Source organism: Hippopotamus amphibius, chromosome 5, assembly GCF_030028045.1.
Source record: "Hippopotamus amphibius kiboko isolate mHipAmp2 chromosome 5, mHipAmp2.hap2, whole genome shotgun sequence".
Lineage (NCBI taxonomy): Eukaryota > Metazoa > Chordata > Mammalia > Artiodactyla > Hippopotamidae > Hippopotamus > Hippopotamus amphibius.
Genome location: NC_080190.1, coordinates 152390927 through 152408663, shown reverse-complemented (window position 1 = coordinate 152408663; position 17737 = coordinate 152390927).

The following is a 17737-nucleotide window of genomic DNA, read 5'->3' as shown; positions in this document are numbered from 1 at the left end:
GTGGCAAGTGGGGGCTACTCTTTGTTGCAGTGCGCGGGCTTCTCATTGTGATGGCTTTTCTTGTTGCGGAGCACGGGCTCTAGGCACGTGGACTTCAGTAGTTGTGGCACATGGGCTCTGTAGTTGTGGCTCGAGGGTTCCAGAGCACAGGCTCAGTAATTGTGGCGCTTGGGCTTAGTTGCTTCACGGCAAGTGGGATCTTCCGCGACCAGGGCTTGAACCTCTGTCCCCTGCGCCACCAGGGAAGTCCTGGCAGGCAGATACTTAACCACTGCACCACCAGGGAAGTCCCTACCCCAGTTTTTAAATCAAAGGGGATATGTGGAATTATACAACTTGGGAATTATGAGTGTTTGGATGGCTTATAAACAGCAGAAATTTATTTCTCACAGTTCTGGAGGCTCAGAAGCCCAAGATCCAGACACTGACAGATTCCATGTCAGGTGAAGACCTACTTTCTGTTTCATAAGTGGATGTCTTCTTGTTGCGTCTTCACATGGTGAAAGGGGTTGAGGAAACTCTCTGCAGTCTCTTTTATAAGAGCATGAATTTATTTATTTTTGAGCCATTAATGAGGGCTCTACCTTTATGATCTAATCACCCAAAGGCTCTACTTCCTAATACCATCACATCAAGTATTAGGCTTCAATATATAAAGTTGGGGGCTGGGGAGGGGAAACAGACATCCAGTCTATAGCAGTTACTGACCAAGCACATGAAGGGGCCAAGGGCATGGGTGGGACGGCAGGCATCTGGGCTCTTAGTCTGCGCTTGTCAAGGAATGCAATGGTTTGGGCAGCAATCAGCTTGAGAGACCACGTGGTGACTCATCATATCATTAAAATTGTTGACATAACCTCATGATACTAAACCCACTCTAATTTATTTTAGTCACTTTCACATGATGTGTAACTTGGGAAAAGCAAAACCCCTCCCTCCAGAATGGCTATCACTTTTGGGGGTGACACGGGAAATTTGTGCATCTCAATTGTTACAATGTTCCTTCAAGGTCAGTATTTTTATCTCCATTTAAAGATAAGGACACTGAGACTTGGCCAAAGTGACACCATCAGTTAAGGGCAGACTTGGGATCAAATACAGGTTTGTTCAACTGCAAAGCTGGTATTCTAGCCCTTGCACTCCCAAGCTTTCCTCTTTGAGCCATTCTTCATAATCCAAATATTCTTTCCCTGCAGTGCCTTTACATAATTTAACTTGTACCTTATTGGTTGATTTTCACTTTCTATGGGTTGTCTTGTCTGTATCAATGGTTCTCAACATTGGGTCTGCTAACATTTTGCACCAGATAATTCTTTGTTGAAGGAGGATGTCCTCTGCATGTAATAGCATCCTTGGATTCATCCTGCTAGATGTAAGTAGCATCCTCACACCCCCGCACTGTGAATATAAAAATTGCTTTTAGACGTTGCCAAGTGTCCCTTTGGGGGTAAGATGCCCTTCAATTGAGAACCACTGATCTACACAATTAAGCAATAAACGTCTTCAAGGTCAAAATCTCTACTGTTCTCAAAAGAACTCTGTGATGTCTACATCACTATGTCATTAAGTAAACGCCATATGGGGTCAAACACCACTGGGGTCATTCAGTAAACACACAAAAAAACCCCATCCTGATTCAAAGTTTCCCAGTTCCATTACTAAATAGCTATGGGACTTGGAGCAAAGTGTTTAGCTTACTAAATCTCTGTTTTCTCATCAGCAAACCAGGGATTATACCAATTTCAAGTTTCCAGTTTTGAGAGTTACATGAAGGAATGTATGAAAAACTCTTAGCATAGTAAACTCTCAAGTAATAGACATTTTTGTATTTAAAAAAATTCATATTCAGTTTCTAGCTCAGGGCCTGGCACAAATTAAGTGCTTAAAAATTTGTAATAAATAAATGAGTGAATTGTTCAGTTATCCTACAGTCATAACTGCTTGTAAGAGTTATGAAACAGAAACAGTCAAGGAAATACATTGCCAATAGTGTTACTCATTCATTCAGGAAAACGCAATATCAGAATAGTACTCTTGCTTTTAATCACAGATGCCTGTGTTGCCTTCTATGATTTAATAAGGACTTTTAAGTATGGTAGTAAATGCCTATTTTATCAGGGTTCATGGGAAAGGAACACAACTAGATGAGTCCATCTCCAAGACTGCTTGGCTGCTCTTTGGGAACTTGATCATAGAAATGCCCTCTGCAAGTCAGGGGAACATGGTGTTGGTTCTTTAGGAAGTGAGCCATTCCTGAAAGGAAACCAAACTGTCCAAGGAAGAGCTGAAAACATTAGCTGACTCTCTCTCTTGTTGCTTCATTTTCTCCAAAATCAAATGTTTAAACAAGGTTTAACAGCTTGCTTAGCGTGAGCCCATTGAGTTGACTCCAACAGTACTGATTGTGTAGATGTAGCTTACATCCCCCAGCTGGGTCTTCAGACCTATGAAAACTATGACTTGAGTCCTTTATGAATCAGAGACAAGGACTTCCATATCCTCACATGAAAAGAAGGGGATCTGGATCAACATGAGGGCAGGACTCAAGTTTAACTAGGGAATCAAGATGCCAAGCGTATATGTCAGAGGCAAAGGCTCAGATCCAGGCTCTTGAACTTCCTAGCTCTAGGACCCAGGCCATTTTATTTAACGAGTGTGCATAGGTGTAAAATGGTGATGATAGTAATACCTAATTCACAAGGCTGTTGAAAAACTTAGAATAATGTAGGTAAACTGCTCGACGTGGTACCTGGTATGTAGTTAATTCTCAATAAGTAGTAGCTGTTCTTTTCAGATATTCCATAAACATCAGTCAAATATCTTCATTATTCTGGGCCTGGTTATGCTGTTGACACATGAGGAAATTGGATTTGATTAATGGTTAAGGCTTTCCAAAGAGCCTTAGGGTCTTGCTGGGTGCTAGCATGAGAAATTAAGACATAGAGTGCTTGTGAGGCTGATAAGATGGTGTGCGTGTGGGTGCATGTGTGTGGAGGGTGGGCTCTCTAACCTCTTGATTTAACCAGAGAATCCATACGTTGGGATTTTCCCATGTATTTGAGGGAAGGGTCCTATTGCTAATAAACACATATTAAAATCACAGGGTTATATGATTTTTAATGTCTTCCTCAGTTTTAAAATTTTAATGAACATATATATGTATATATATTCACTTAGTGTGTGCATGTTTATATAGTGTGTATACACATATAGAGTGGGTGTATGTATATAATGTGTACATACAGAGTATGTATGTGTATATAGATGTATGTACATATATATGCAGCTAACACTTACTGAGTGCTTTCTATGTGTCACACATCATCCTAAGAACTTTCCATGGAATATCTTATTTAATCTGCACGAAACCCAATGAAACAGTTCCTGTTGTCATCCTCACTTTACGGCTAGACCAAGGCTTAGCAAGATTAAGTCACTTGCCAATGTTACATAGCTAATAAAGAATTTCAGGCCAGATTTGACTGACATCAGAGTCTGTACTTCTTTCTCCTCTTTTAACTAATTATCTGTTCATCTACTGTTACATTGCTCCTCTCTCATCTTAATATTCTGAATGGATTCAGTGATTGAAAACAATAAATAATATCTTCCAGATTCCAATCCTCACCCTTAGCCATCCTGTCTATTTTAAATTCATAGCTGCTTATGCTGGTTAAAGGTGGATGGATTTGATTTCCACATTAGCTGTGTTGTGTGTGTTTATTCTAGTTTTCCAGCACAGTCCAATCACTTAGCAAATAGTCACGGAATAACTATTATTGAGCAGGCACTAAGTGAGATCCTGAAAGCATGCTAGTATAGGAACCATACTAGTTAAGAGTAATGTGCTAGTTACAGCATATTGATTTTTAAACAATTCAAAAAAAATTTTAAAGCAATATGACTTTAAAAAAATAATAAATTCAGACATGGGGTCTAGTGCATAAAATCAATGAAAGTAGAGCTGCAGGGGTGATTGAAGCAGAGGCAGGAGTTTAGAAGCCTGATCTTGGTGTCTTGCCTTCATCCAGTTATAGCCCCCAAGGCATCTTTGTGGAACTCTGGGGTGACCTGGAACACAGTTTGAAAACTGCAGACCTAGTGTAAGGTTTGGGCATGCCACGCTTAGACACTGCTGTCATTGGACACTTTCTGGGTGTCCTCATGTATATCTGGTGAACATTGCCCTGTAGGCCAGGAATACACAGATGATGGTAATATGCAGTCCCTACCCCTGATGAATTTGCTCTTTGTTTTTCTTTAACTAGTGAAAAAGAATCACCTTAACAATTACTCCTGTGTCCTAATGAGTGTTATTCTTCAAAATGCTGAACGGAGGTCAATTGTGCTTCAAGATGCTTATGGACTTGCCTTTAAAACTCTTTTCTAAGAAACCGTGCCTTTTTATTTTATATTCACACCTTAAGTTAAAAACATTTCCTTAGTACAGGATATTTGCCATACAAGATCCATGTTCCCGTCAGTGTTCTTTCTCTTTTCTTTTCTTTTAATATTTATTTATTCATTTGGCTCTGCCGGGTCTTAGCTGCGGCATGCAGGTGGGATCTATAGCTGCAGCATGCAAACTCTCAGTTGTGGCATGTGGAATCTAGTTCCCTGACCAGGGATCAAACCCAGGCCCCCTGCTCTGGGAGTGCAGAGCCTTAGCCACTGGACCACCAGGGAAGTCCCGCCATCAGTGTTCTTTTAAAGAAATAGGATTGTATAGGTATCTTTACTTATTTTTAATGACTATGTCATCAAGAGTAATGGCTCATTTAACTAACATTTGTACATATATTGTGTACTACATGTATAAATTACATCCCAGACCCTTTCTGAGTGTAGACTTGTCCTGATTACTCTCGTGTAATCCTCACAGCAGTCCTATGTGGTGAGTACTAATAACATCTCTATCTTACAGCTTTTTCAAATGCACAGAAAAGTTGTGTAACATGTTGAAAGTGACAAGCTGCTGATGGGGACCGTCAGAATGTGACTGCAGAAAGAATGACCTCATAGCCTCGTGCTGTCCACCCCACCTTCTGTACGATAGCCAAGAGCTGTCTGGACCACAACCACAGCTTTTGGTCCCTAGAGGCATCATGAGTCATCAGCAAGGCAACACTGATGTGCAAATAATGGGACAGTGGATTAATATTATCAAGTTGATAATCTTACTATCTTACAATGTGTTCTTACACAATAAAGAAACGAGTTCTTAAAATGTGCTTCCTAGAAATGAAATGATGGGATTCCCTACAACAATCCCAAAGGGCAAGTAGCAATAAGATCATGGAATGCAACTGAAATGCCAAAAATGTTGAAAAAGCCATCTTCTCAGTGGCTTCCCTGTCTATTCTTCCCCAAATTTCCATTCCTCACAACTTATGACATTTCATATCTCTCTTTGGTAATTAATGTTTTATGTTTTCTCCTTACTTAATGCTCCCTCATATGCTATAGATATGTATTTTTTTGCATCTTGTTTGTTGACTGTGACCACAGTAGACACAGATTCTTTGAGAGCAGGGAGTTTTGTCTGTTTTGATCCCCACTATATCTTTGGTATCTAAAAGAGTCCCTGGCACATAGTAGATTCTCAATGAATATTTATTGAAAGAATGAGTGAGTGCATTACACACCTCCACGCGGGACCAGCCACGGTATTTTCATTTCATCCTCATCTCTCTCCCCCGCAGATGCAGAATCAGAGGATGGCCGTGACACAGGATGTGACATAGAAGAGAGTTAGAGTTCCAGGTAGGCTGTGTGACCTCCATAGGCCATTCAGTCCCCCAGCCCCAGTTTCCACAAATGTGACGTGAAGATGATTAATAACTGATTGTTATGGGAACAAAGGTTTTTAAAGCTCTTGCCAAAAGTACGTGCTTAATTAATAGAAGTTGGATCTGAAGCGAAACTCTTGTAAGAGTATTAAAAGCTTCTCTCTTTTAGAAAACATTGATTTTAGCTGAGGGATAAAAGCTGAAGGCAGTGTGACATTTTTATTCTCCTGAGGGGGCCCTAAAACATTTTAGCAATTTCCCTTCTGGCCAATGCCAGAATAAGAACCGGCTGCTTGGCACACCCGCCTGCCCCCTTTACTCAGGCCCACGGGAGCCTGGAAAGCCCTGGGGAATCCAAGGCAATTTCACAGATGCTTGGGGACTGCAGGTGCCTTGTGAGGGCTTCCACAACCTGTGGAGGCCAGAAGGACATGGAGCCGGATGTCAGAGGACACCGGTGATGCCCTAGATTGAGTTAGCTGTGAGTGGGCTGAGAACAACCTTTCCTTAGCCAGTGCAGAGCTGTGCTGCGTTTAACAGCAGATTTTTATGCCTCTTGTACATGCAGTGCTAGTATTAAAAATGGAAACCCAAATGAAATCCATCAGAATGCTGATGATGTTCAAGGTACTGAAATATGATGGTTCATAAGACCTCATGTTTTCAAATGAATCTTTCTATTTCATTCCTTTGTACAATGCCAGTGATTAGTTATGAATTATGGAGAATAATTAAGGAGAGCTGTTCTTGGTGGAAGACTCTATGAACCGAAAAATGACAGTGGTGGGGAGAGGGATCAGAGCCGAGGTGAAGCTGAGAAAGTGGTTTTGTTGTCTGCGCGAGGGCATCACCAGGAACCTTTCTAGTTGGGATAAGATGAATGAAGGGGATTTATTAACCCCTGCAGGGCTGGATGAACAGAATAAATTTGCTTTCCTTTGGTTCTAGAGGAATAGATGGCTTTAAACTGCTGTCTTTCCAGACTGTTTGTTAGTATGTTTGAGGAAGGGCTTTCAAATAATAAAGGTGACAATGGGAGGAAAGACATAATTAAGAATGATGGAAAGAACTGTCCTGTTTTAAAGAGAGTGCCTACAGAGCCATTAAAAAAATACATTTAGCAGCATGTCTTTAAGATGCCTTTATATAACATGTGATGTAAAATAGAGCCAGGGATTGAAATTGCAAATAAACCAGGAGAGTTTTTCCCAAGATTGCTCTGTCCCATAGCATTTTTCTTGCAAATGTTATCAGAAAAATAGCTGAATAAGGAAGGCACAATTTCAGTGCCCCACAAAAAGACTGTAGGTTGATGACCATCAGTCGTTTGTGCAGGTGGGCCTAGGGAAGGTGCAGAAGAGGGTAGAAAGAAGAGCATTTCGATAGGAATGAGATATTCTAGGTCCCACCTACTCTCATCACCATGTAACTTTGATCAAGTCTCTTGACTGCTCTGAGTTTCAGTTTTGTCTTCTGTAAAATGCCTAACCCACGTACCATAAAGTCTTTCGTGAAATTCTAATAATGTACTGTTTATTAAAGACACAGAAATGTTGTAAAGTGAGAGAGAGATACAGAAGAGAGCAATATTTTTTATATGCTTTAGACCCCAATCATCTCTTGCTTCTTCCCACAACTCTCAGGGACTATTTATCAAGTAGAACCATAGACAGGAAGAGGGAAAGGACAGGACAGGGACCTGAGCTTTGAAGGTACTCAGCTGATAGCATCCAAGAAGAGAAGGAGCAGGATGAAGAGTGGTGTGGCATCACTGACAGCTCCATGGTGCATTTGTCCTTCTTCTAGCATTCGTTTATATCATTGGAACACTTTTGATTTTTTCAGTGATGTCATCATCTTTTTAAATTGTAAGATTAAACAGTAGCGTGCATGGAGACACCTTTCTAGAGCAGTAACATAAAGAAGGGAACAGGGGAGGAAGTAATATTGACTGAATATGGGACTGGTACTAAAGACCCGGCATTTGAACGGCAAATATGAGTCTGTTTAGCCCTCATTCATCATCCACCTAAGAGGACCAGCCAGTGATGGAGCAGAGGGAAGTGCCCCTTCCAGGAGAGAATGCTGGCTCCTGCCATGCTCCTGGGTACAAGGCTGAGGCTGTGACTTAGGGACAAGGGGACCAGCCAAAGTGCCAAGTGGTTCCATCCTACCCAGGCTTGAACCTCTGCCCAGAGATTGCTGAACCCTGCCCAGTGTGTCACGTGTATACCGACCAAAGCTCATAAACATATCTATAAAACAAAATCTTTGCTATTTTGTGACATGAAAACATTACTAGATGTGCTTTTTGAATAGATATAAATGAAGATATTATACAGAATACGTAACTATGAGATACAACTAAATAAAAGGAAAGAGATAAGAAATTCTGGCTAGTGAGTTCCTCACATGGAAGAGAAGAGGGACAAATGGGAAGGAAACACTTAGATGTGAGTTACTGGAAATTTTCTGATTCTGTGGATGAATGTTGGATTAAGGGAATTCATGTGTTGTTAGAACAAACCACCAATAAAACAGATGAAATAGAGCCGCATATGAAAGAAGGGTGATGGCATGTTATGAACTGAGGATCGGGACTGATGCAATTCTGTGCACCTGATTACTACAAATATAAACAAAGAAACAAACAGAAGGATGATTAATGGAGTGAATGAGTGAATAGATGAAGACCCTCTATCTACAGCTCTTTTATTTTAGCGACTGATCTGACGACGATGGTCTTTCCTGATGTAATTCATTTGGGGCAGGTAAAATCTAATTTATGAAAATACTGACATGAGGAAGGATGTTACAATTAAAGAACAGGGCAGTTTCAATCATTCTGAGAAAGTATTAGTCAGCATTGAAATCCCAACCAATCTTTGGCCCACCTTTAGTGTCACAGAACTGCAGCTGCTGATGGCAGTGAGTGACGTAGTGGACCACACCATCTGAAGACATAGATGTCAGCTGAAGTTTCAGGTTTTTTTTAAAAAACAATAGCAATTTCTTAATGCAGCAGGCATTTTTTAGCTCCTACAAGGAGACAGACACTGTTCTACGTCTTATAAAGCTGAAACGACCCAGATTTTTCAAGTAGGATTGTTCCATTAGTCCTGTTGGAGCAAAATATATAAAAACAATCCCTATCTAGTAAGATGGGAAACATATCATAAACCAGGTGAAAAGTTTCAGCCTCTCCAGATGAAAGTCTGGAAAGGAACGATGAGTAGCAGGGATGAGAGGAGCTCTCAAGGAGAATGTGGGGTCATGTGGGGAGTGAATACATCCTGGGGACTTAGTCCAGCTAGCTCCATTTTTATGACATACTAATGGCTGGGAGTCAGTTCCTTCAAATAAGATTTGTGTTAGGAAATTAGGTGAGGGATTTCCTGAGTGGCGCAGTGGTTAAGAATCCGTCTGCCAATGCAGGGGACACGGGTTCAAGCCCTGGTCCAGGAAGATCCTACATACCGCAGAGCAACTAAGTCCTCAAGCCACGACTACTGAGCCTGGGTGCCACAACTACTGAGCCTGGGTGCCACAACTACTGAAGTCTGTGAGCCTAGAGCCCGTGCTCTGCAACAAAAGAAGCCACCACAATGAGAAGGCTGCACCCCACAATGAAGAGTAGCTCCCACTCACCGCAACTGGAGAAAGCCTGTGCACAGCAACAAACACCCAACATAGCCAATAAATACATAAATAAATAATTTTTTTAAAAATGAAGTTAGGTGAATTGTAGGAAACCAGAAAGACCTGGTCCCCAATTCTCTGACCAAAGAGGAGAATCGTGACAGTTAAGAAATATTATAATTTCATTTTACTGTAAATTTGCACTGATTCGTTTCTACTTGTTCTTTCCTCCTGTGGCTCATTTTCTCCTCCTTCTCCCCTCCCCCCTTCTTTTTCTTCCTCTTGTTTTTTTACGGCATTCTTAAGGACCAAATAGATTATTTGTGAAACTGCGATTGGCCCAGGATTCTTTTGAGAGTTTCAAGAAAGTGAATCAACTTTGCATGAATTTTAAAAGGTATTTTCAGGCAAAACTGTGAAGAACTTGGCTGAATCATCTAATTTTAATATTTTGGCACATCTCACAGGCAAATAAAGGTCTCATTTTCATATACACAGAGTCTCTCTATGTAAAATTCTACTTGTCTGTATATAGACACACATATGTGTATATCTATAAATGTATGTGTAATAAGTAAAACTATTCTGGCAAGTAGTAGTGTGCGTAATCTACTATAAGAGCAGCGTTGCAATGCCAGCTAATGTTTATTCTTGAACCAATCTGTACAAAAGCAGCCAGTTATCCCTTCGGGTTAAAAAACATTGACATGTGTTTAGGATGACCAAAACAGTCATGCCTTAGAGAGGAAAGAGTCCAAAGAACAAATATATACAGGATAGAAATAGTCACTTTAGTTCCATAGTTCACAGCTTTGGAATACCCAGCAGGTTATAGTTTATTAACTTTGGGAAAAGTTGGAGAGGAATTTGGCAGTTATCTGATGGAGTAGGTTTTGTGACCTCTATAAAGCAAAGAAACTTCCATTTGATATATTGCTTATTTCTTTGTTGATTTTACTGAAGTGTTTATTTATCTAATCTTCACAGAATAGTTTCCATTTAAAGAGTAAAAAGCGTGAAGAATGTTATTCATAATCAACTTTACTCTCTTTCTTTCTCGTAATTGTTACCTTATTTAAAAATCATCATAGGGACTTTCCTGGTGGTGCAGTGGTTAAGAATCCGCCCGCCAATGCAGGGGACATGGGCTCGATCCCTGGCCCAGGAAGATCCCACATGCTGTGGGGAAACGAAGCCCACGGCCACATCTACTGAGCCTGCGATCTAGAGCCCTCAAGCCACAACTACTGAGCCCACGTTCCACAACTACTGAAGCCCACATGCCTAGCGCCCGTGCTCTGCAGCAAGAGAAGCCATGACAATGAGAAGTCCGCGCACCACAACAAAGAGTAGCCCCCGCGCGTCATGACTAGAGAAAAGGGTGCGCACAGCAATGAAGACCCAACGCAGTCAATAAAATAAATAAAATTTAAAAAATTAAAAAAAATAAAATGAAAGTCACCATAAGTCATCAACATTTTTTTCCACAAAATCTTTTCTTCAGTTCAGAGGGTTCCCAATGAAACAAGCACGGTTAGAATCCTCAATCATACCAAAATTATTAGCATAATTCTCCCTTTGGTGACAAGTGGTGATTTTAACTCTGTTTTCTTTATAACATAGCTGGTTAATAATATGAATAAGTTGTAATCAACATGGTACTTTGGTCTGAAGTAAAATTTTCCTCCCCATGGGCAGAAATCACTACTTTTTTAGGGTTAAAAGGCTATTCACTCAGGGATACCTTATTGATATTTGTGAGGATTGGGGGATACGGAGAACTGTTCCGGAAACTTAGGTTTGTGTGAGTTCCTGAAAGTAAGATTTAGGGATAAGCCATCCTTAGAGCCTCACTTTGGTTGGGATCCACCCTTGTCCAGGCATAAAGTCATCTGGTCAAGGCCATGGTCAGAGCAGCAGTGGAGTGGAGTTGGGGAGATGGGCACTTGTCTGTCCATTGTACGGAAATGACCAGCTCCCCTACACCACTCCTTTCCTGGTCCCTCAGCTTAGGGGGAGGAGTTTCTTTTCCTATGTGTGAGTTCCTTCTCTGCACTGATGTTCTGCAAGCTACATTTTGCCCTAAGAACTGATTAGAGGAAGAAGAATGCTTAGGTTGAATGTTCTCCCACACATACTAGAGCATTTTTCAAATCCTCTGAGTGATAGGGATCTTGCAGATGGGAATCACTTTCCTACAGAGTTAAGTCAGTGGGTAATGATACAGCTTCATTATGGTAAACAAACTGGGTTGCCCTCAGTCATGGGGTAGTTCCACTGTCGCTCTTGTATTATATAATGTGCAAGACTACAATTGCAGGGAAGGCAGAAGCTGATGTGAGCATGAACAAAGCTCACCACATCTTGGAGCCTGCCGATGACAGCTTCATTTAGGTTTCAAAGGCAGAGATGAGTTCTAACCACAGCTGCCTGCCTTTGCTCCTGAGTCCCGTGGAATGAAAACCGTTCTGCCACCACTCTCACCAGTGAGCAGAAGGCTCAGAACTAGGAAAGAAGTTTGGTAGTGATGAAACATGAAGGGAGAAAATAGTAAAAGAGCGGATCAGTGATCCACGTGGATCAGTGGGTGGGTGGAAAAAAGATGACGATAAAGAAATTGGGGCAAATTCATTCATTCATTCATTCACTCATTCATTCAGCAATCACTCATTAAGCTGTTCATAAGGTATCAGACATAGATAAGGGCTGCCAGTTCAGAGATAAATGACATGGATCTAGCCCTTTTGGAAGCCAATCTGGTGGCCTTAGTGGGAGAATTGAGGAGGTGGAAAGAAGACCAACAAATACCAAAGATGACAACATAATATAGACAGGGGCTATGTTCTGGCTTTTCAGGGTGGTAGAGACAAGGAAGGTCAGTGGGTGACTGAAACTGGTTCCCGAAAGGGGTGATGTCTAAGCTGACTTCAGCTGAAGTCAGATGAAGGGTGATGGTGGTGGAGTCAAGGGAAGAAGAAGACAGCATTGTTTATTGAGAGCTCATCACATAACAGGCAATATGTTAAGCATTTTATATACATGATCTGATTTAGACTTTGCAATAACCCACATGATACAGGTATCACAAATCCCACTTTACAGAAACAAAATTAGGTGTAAAAATTTGAGGAACTTGCCCAAGTACACACAGAAAGTAGGGAGAATCTGTCTGGCTGCAAAGCGTGTACCCTTAACATGATGTCATCATCCAGAGGCCAGAAATGTGGTGTAAAGAAACACTAGAAAGGAAGTGACCAGCATATCAGGTGTTTTGGCTCATTCCTGCCTGGGTTTTCACCTTCTTATCTGTTCTAGCTCCACACAATTTCACCTGGATCCTGAGTAGCCATGGAAGCCACCACATTATGGACCTCTGTGGGTGGGGGTCTCCAAACTGACATATGCATGTTTATTTAAACATTATATACATATTCCATTGGGTTGCATATTACATATGTTTTAAGACATAAGCAAAAGCTAAAAAAATTGTTTAAAGGACAAGATAATACAAACATACACATTCTCAGGTTTTTTTACTCACTACCCCCTAGAGTGAACTGATCCATTTTGCAGACCACCATTCTAGATGAGTCCTCCTGCTTCTCTTACCTGAACCAAGAACTCCCTTCTCCTTTATTTTAACAAAGGTAAGATTACATTTATTTTCAAAGTAATATGGGCTTGAAAACTAAGTGGAAATGACTAAACATAAAACATAAATCTCTTAACCTGACTTAACCACTAGCTTGGCTGGAGTAGTTTACAGGATTCCAGAACTCTATCCCTTTCTGCATCTCAGACTCTTTAATAAATAGGGTGGAGTTGAGGAAAAAATACAGATGGTGGGGCGTCCCACCAGCTGCACCAGCTATGCCTGGCTGTGACACAGCTTCAGTTAACACACGTGTGTTCTGCAAATGTTTTGAGGTCTATACTTCCTAAATATTTATTTATTTATTTATTTATTTATTTATTTTTATTTGACTGCGCCAGGTCTTAGTTGCGGCAGGCAGCCTCCTTAGTTGCAGCTTGAGGCTTCCTTAGTTGCGGTTCACAGGCTCCTTAATTGTGGCATGTGAACTCTTAGTTGCGGTATGCATGTGGGATCTAGTTCCTTGACCAGGGATCAAACCCAGGCTGCCTGCACTGGGAGCATGGAGTCTTAACTGCTACCCCACCAGGGAAGTCCCTGAAGTCTATACTTTCTACGTGTTTTCTTTACTCTTGGTTTCCTGTTAAGATGCCCTTTGGAAATTCCAGCATAGTCTTGCTAATAGCAAAGGGGATTTCTTATATCGTGATTTGCTGGGGGTGAGCAGAAGGTCAAAGACATTGGCTGTGTTGATAGCTGCAGCCATTTCGTTCAAGATGGCAGGGTTTGTAGGCAGAATCGGAGCGGATCCAAACAAGCCAAACCCAAGTGAAAGAATGAAGCAAGCTGCAGTGGCCACAGGGCTTTCTCTCTAAGCATTCTAACTTTGTCAGAAACCCTGGTTCATCCTTATTCATCTATTTGCATTTGGAACCTTCAACTATTAGCCCCTATAAATCCTGGAAAGCAGCATAATGGAAGGATAAAAATTTGGATTTCAATTCTAAGAAAGCGTTTTTGTTGTTGTTGAAGTTGTAATTGAAGAAATTCACTTGATAGTTTTTCATTATTAGGTAGTTAAGAACGTATAAACAAAGCTGAGGATCAGAAAATTCTAAGCAATCATTATTAAAATGAACAAAGATGTTTATGAAATCAGACAGGCAGTTAGAGGGAGTGAAATGATTAGTTCTCTGCACATGTAGTCATCTTTTATATCTGAGGATGAAGAAGCAGATGGTCTTGTTATCAGTTTGCATATTTGTCTGAAAAAAAGCAAACACCACAGGTGTAAGACCCACATTCCTTTCCACATGGCATGCATGTAAGAATCTGGCTCTGATTTTGTGATTATAGATGCTGTTTATGGAGCGTGACATCATTTCACTACATCCCAGAGTGCACTGAAGTTTTGAGCAACGAGCAGCCCCATTTCTAGTTACCACACTCCAAATGCATTTGTCCGAGAACTTGCTGATGTTGCCCTTGGGGGCAGTCCTCTAATGATTCTTTGACTTTGTTGATTTATCAGAAGTAATTATAGAATGACTGCATTGCCAGGCAGTGTACAAGGCACCCACTTGTATCTACAGCTTTTTTTGGTGGAGATAAGTAAGCACATAAACCTTGATTATTACATTTGTATATACGCCAAAGGGTCCATGATTTCTTATACATTACATGCAAATGCTTTTAGAAGAGTGTTTTATAAGAAAGTTCCTCATAATTATAGTTCAAATTCAGGTGTCAGTAGCACAGTGATACCTGAGATTTGGGGACAGTGACTATCTGTGGATTCCTCTGAAAGGCAGGTACACAAGATGGCAGGCCATACACCAAATCCAATCTGCTCATGTATTTTACTTTGCATATTGTGTGTGTGTGTGTGCACGTGCGCGTGCACGTCTTTGTTAGTTTTGAGTGTGTAGACAGAACAAACATTAGCTGGTTTTCTACAGTCTTTATCAATCATTCTTATCTTATTCCTGCTTGGTGCACACGTTTATATTAGTTGACTGGTCTATGGGTCTTCAATTCTGTTAGCTCTGATAGACATGGGAGGAGAAAAAAGGAGTAGGAAAAAGCAGTAGGAACAATAGAAAGAGTAAGAGAGGTCTGGAATGGCATCTATGGGATTACGTAATCCAAAGGACAAGAAGCCCCAGGCTTAGGGCTTGGTCTAGAGCAGATCCCATCATGAATAACACAGGGCATCGCTGTGGGGAGAGACGAAGAAACTAGAGGGAGACAGTTATTGATCTCTATTAGGTATCATAGCCCAGGCATTTTACCCTCATTATCCCTTTTAATAAACACAAAAATCTCCCACCAACCAGGTATTCATGTAATGAGCTTATAGTCAAGGAAACGGAAGTTTGGAGGTTAAATTATTTACCTAAGATCATGAGTACTAGCAAAGGAGTAGGTCTTCAAACCCAGGGTTATGTGACTCCAAAGCTAACATTTTCCTACTTTTCTATGACACTTTGATTCTATATGTATACATTACCAAGTCCAATTCTGTAGAAAATAAAAGTATTTCTTGGTCACATTCTTTTTCATCTACAATTAAAATAGCTTTATCAAGTGCTATAGAAAAAAAAAGTATATTATTGCAACATAAATTACCTATTTTACTGAATAAAGGATTGCCAATCAGGAAATTGGAATTATTTTTAGCCACAAAGAATATTAACCCCTCAGATGCAGAAATATAATTCAAAGAGCAGATCCAGGTGAGTTTGAGTAAGGGTTACTCAACATTTACAACATGAAGCCATTCCAGGCCGAAATTATAGATTGAATCAACAGTATATCCTTGATTCTGATTTTTAACCTAAAAACAAAAAGATGAAGCAGAAGAGAGACGTCACTGCTTTGATTGTGAAGTATCTTCTCAGAGGAGCCATTGATAGTAGAAGTGGAAAAAATGGTCTTTAGTAGATCTAACCTAGGTTGTCAGGGACAGGGAGAGAATGAGAGAGTTAGTTGATCGTATAGCAAAGCATCAAAGTAGGGGAGAGGATGTCTGGCAAACCAACCCAGAGAGAAATATTTAAAAAATAGGCCCCTTTAGTAAACCTATAGGATAATAAAATTATATCTGAAATCACAAAAATATAGAACTTCCTTTTAATGCCTGGTTAACAAGGCACTGTCATAAAAGAACATGTAAACAATCAGGAAATAATTAAGAGCCTGTAAAGGTAGCTCTCGATAAAAGGTACTTAAAAGACTACTTAGCATATTTGGACATATGCACAACTGGGACATATGTGTTTCTATTAAGACGTTGGTGACAACAGTAGTGAACGGTAGTTGCTGGCCTCTGAGGACTCTTATGAAAATCCATAACAAGTTGAAAGTGGCAATGAGTTTGTTTTACTGGTGGGCTTTATAGTAGTCCAGGAACTCATGAGAAGCTTGGTTTCCATCAAGCATTTCTTCTGATAAGTTAAATGACTTGAGGAACCCACGTGGGCTGGGCTGTCTCTGTTTGCCCCTCCAGATCCACTGTCCACCCCCTCACCCTGCCCTGTGCCCTGGGGGGTTGACCCATACGGACAGCATCCAGATTCCCTTGCCTTCTGGCTTCTGGCTCAGCTTGGGCCGTGGAGGAAGCAGCAGGAGAGGAGAGGGCAGGAGAGTGTGTTCAGGCGGTGGATTCCTCTGGCTGCCTTCTACTAGGTAGTTAGTATCTTTCTTTCTCTACTGAGGACCACAGTTCTTGTGTATGGAGAAGAGGAAGGCGCTTTCCTACAGCTCCGGACGAGTTCATGCCACCACCCAAGGGTGCCACAAGCCCCTGGCTGTTGAGAGCTCCAGGAGGCTTCACATGAATGCTTCCTGCATCTTTGTAGCCCATTCCTTTCTAAAAGCTCTCCTCAAGTAGTGTTTCAAATTAGAGTCATAAAAGTCTTATAAATAATATTATCAATCAAAATGCAAGTATGGAAATTGCCCTGAATGAGCAGAGACAAAAGCCACATGAGTGTTTATATTAGAGAGTCTGCAGAACGGGCTGTCACAGGAGGACCCTGGGAGGTCTCCAGGGGCAGAATTTTCCTGATCCCTTTAGTTCCCTTTTCATGGATTAATATTGCATTGGCCAAGATAAGGCTCAGTGTCAGGCTTCCAGGCCATGCCACGGGCCAAGGCAGAAGGTAAGATTCTGGATGAAAAAACTGCAAACGGCCCACACTTCTTCTTCTGAATTGTGGTAAGCCCTGTGCACACAGGGAAAGTCTTATTTTGGAAATATTTTTTATCTACAGGCATCCCTAGAAAAGATCTTGAAATGATATGTCAGCATCAGGTCAACACAGTCAAGTTCATTCCTCGTTGAAGCTGCCGACTGGAGAAGAGGGTTCATTTTCACGAGGAGTGGACGATGGTAACTCTGAATTGTCTTCAGTTGCTTTCATTCAGCAAGATTCCAAGGATTTTCAACATACAACCAGAGAATGGGGAACACACAGGTTTTATGCGGTGAAACAATGTCAGAACCAAGGATGGCTGTTTAAGGGCACATCACAGATCATAGCATTGCTCAACAGGAGAGAAATGAGGCCTGGGAAGAAAGGGTCCCTCCTTCCCCAACCTTCTGGAGCCACAGAAGGGATCACATAGATACAGACTCTTATAAATCCTTAACTGGTCCTTGGCCAAAGCAGCAGGGCTCACATCTCTGTTCAATGCTTTTGGCCACAAGAGTAAA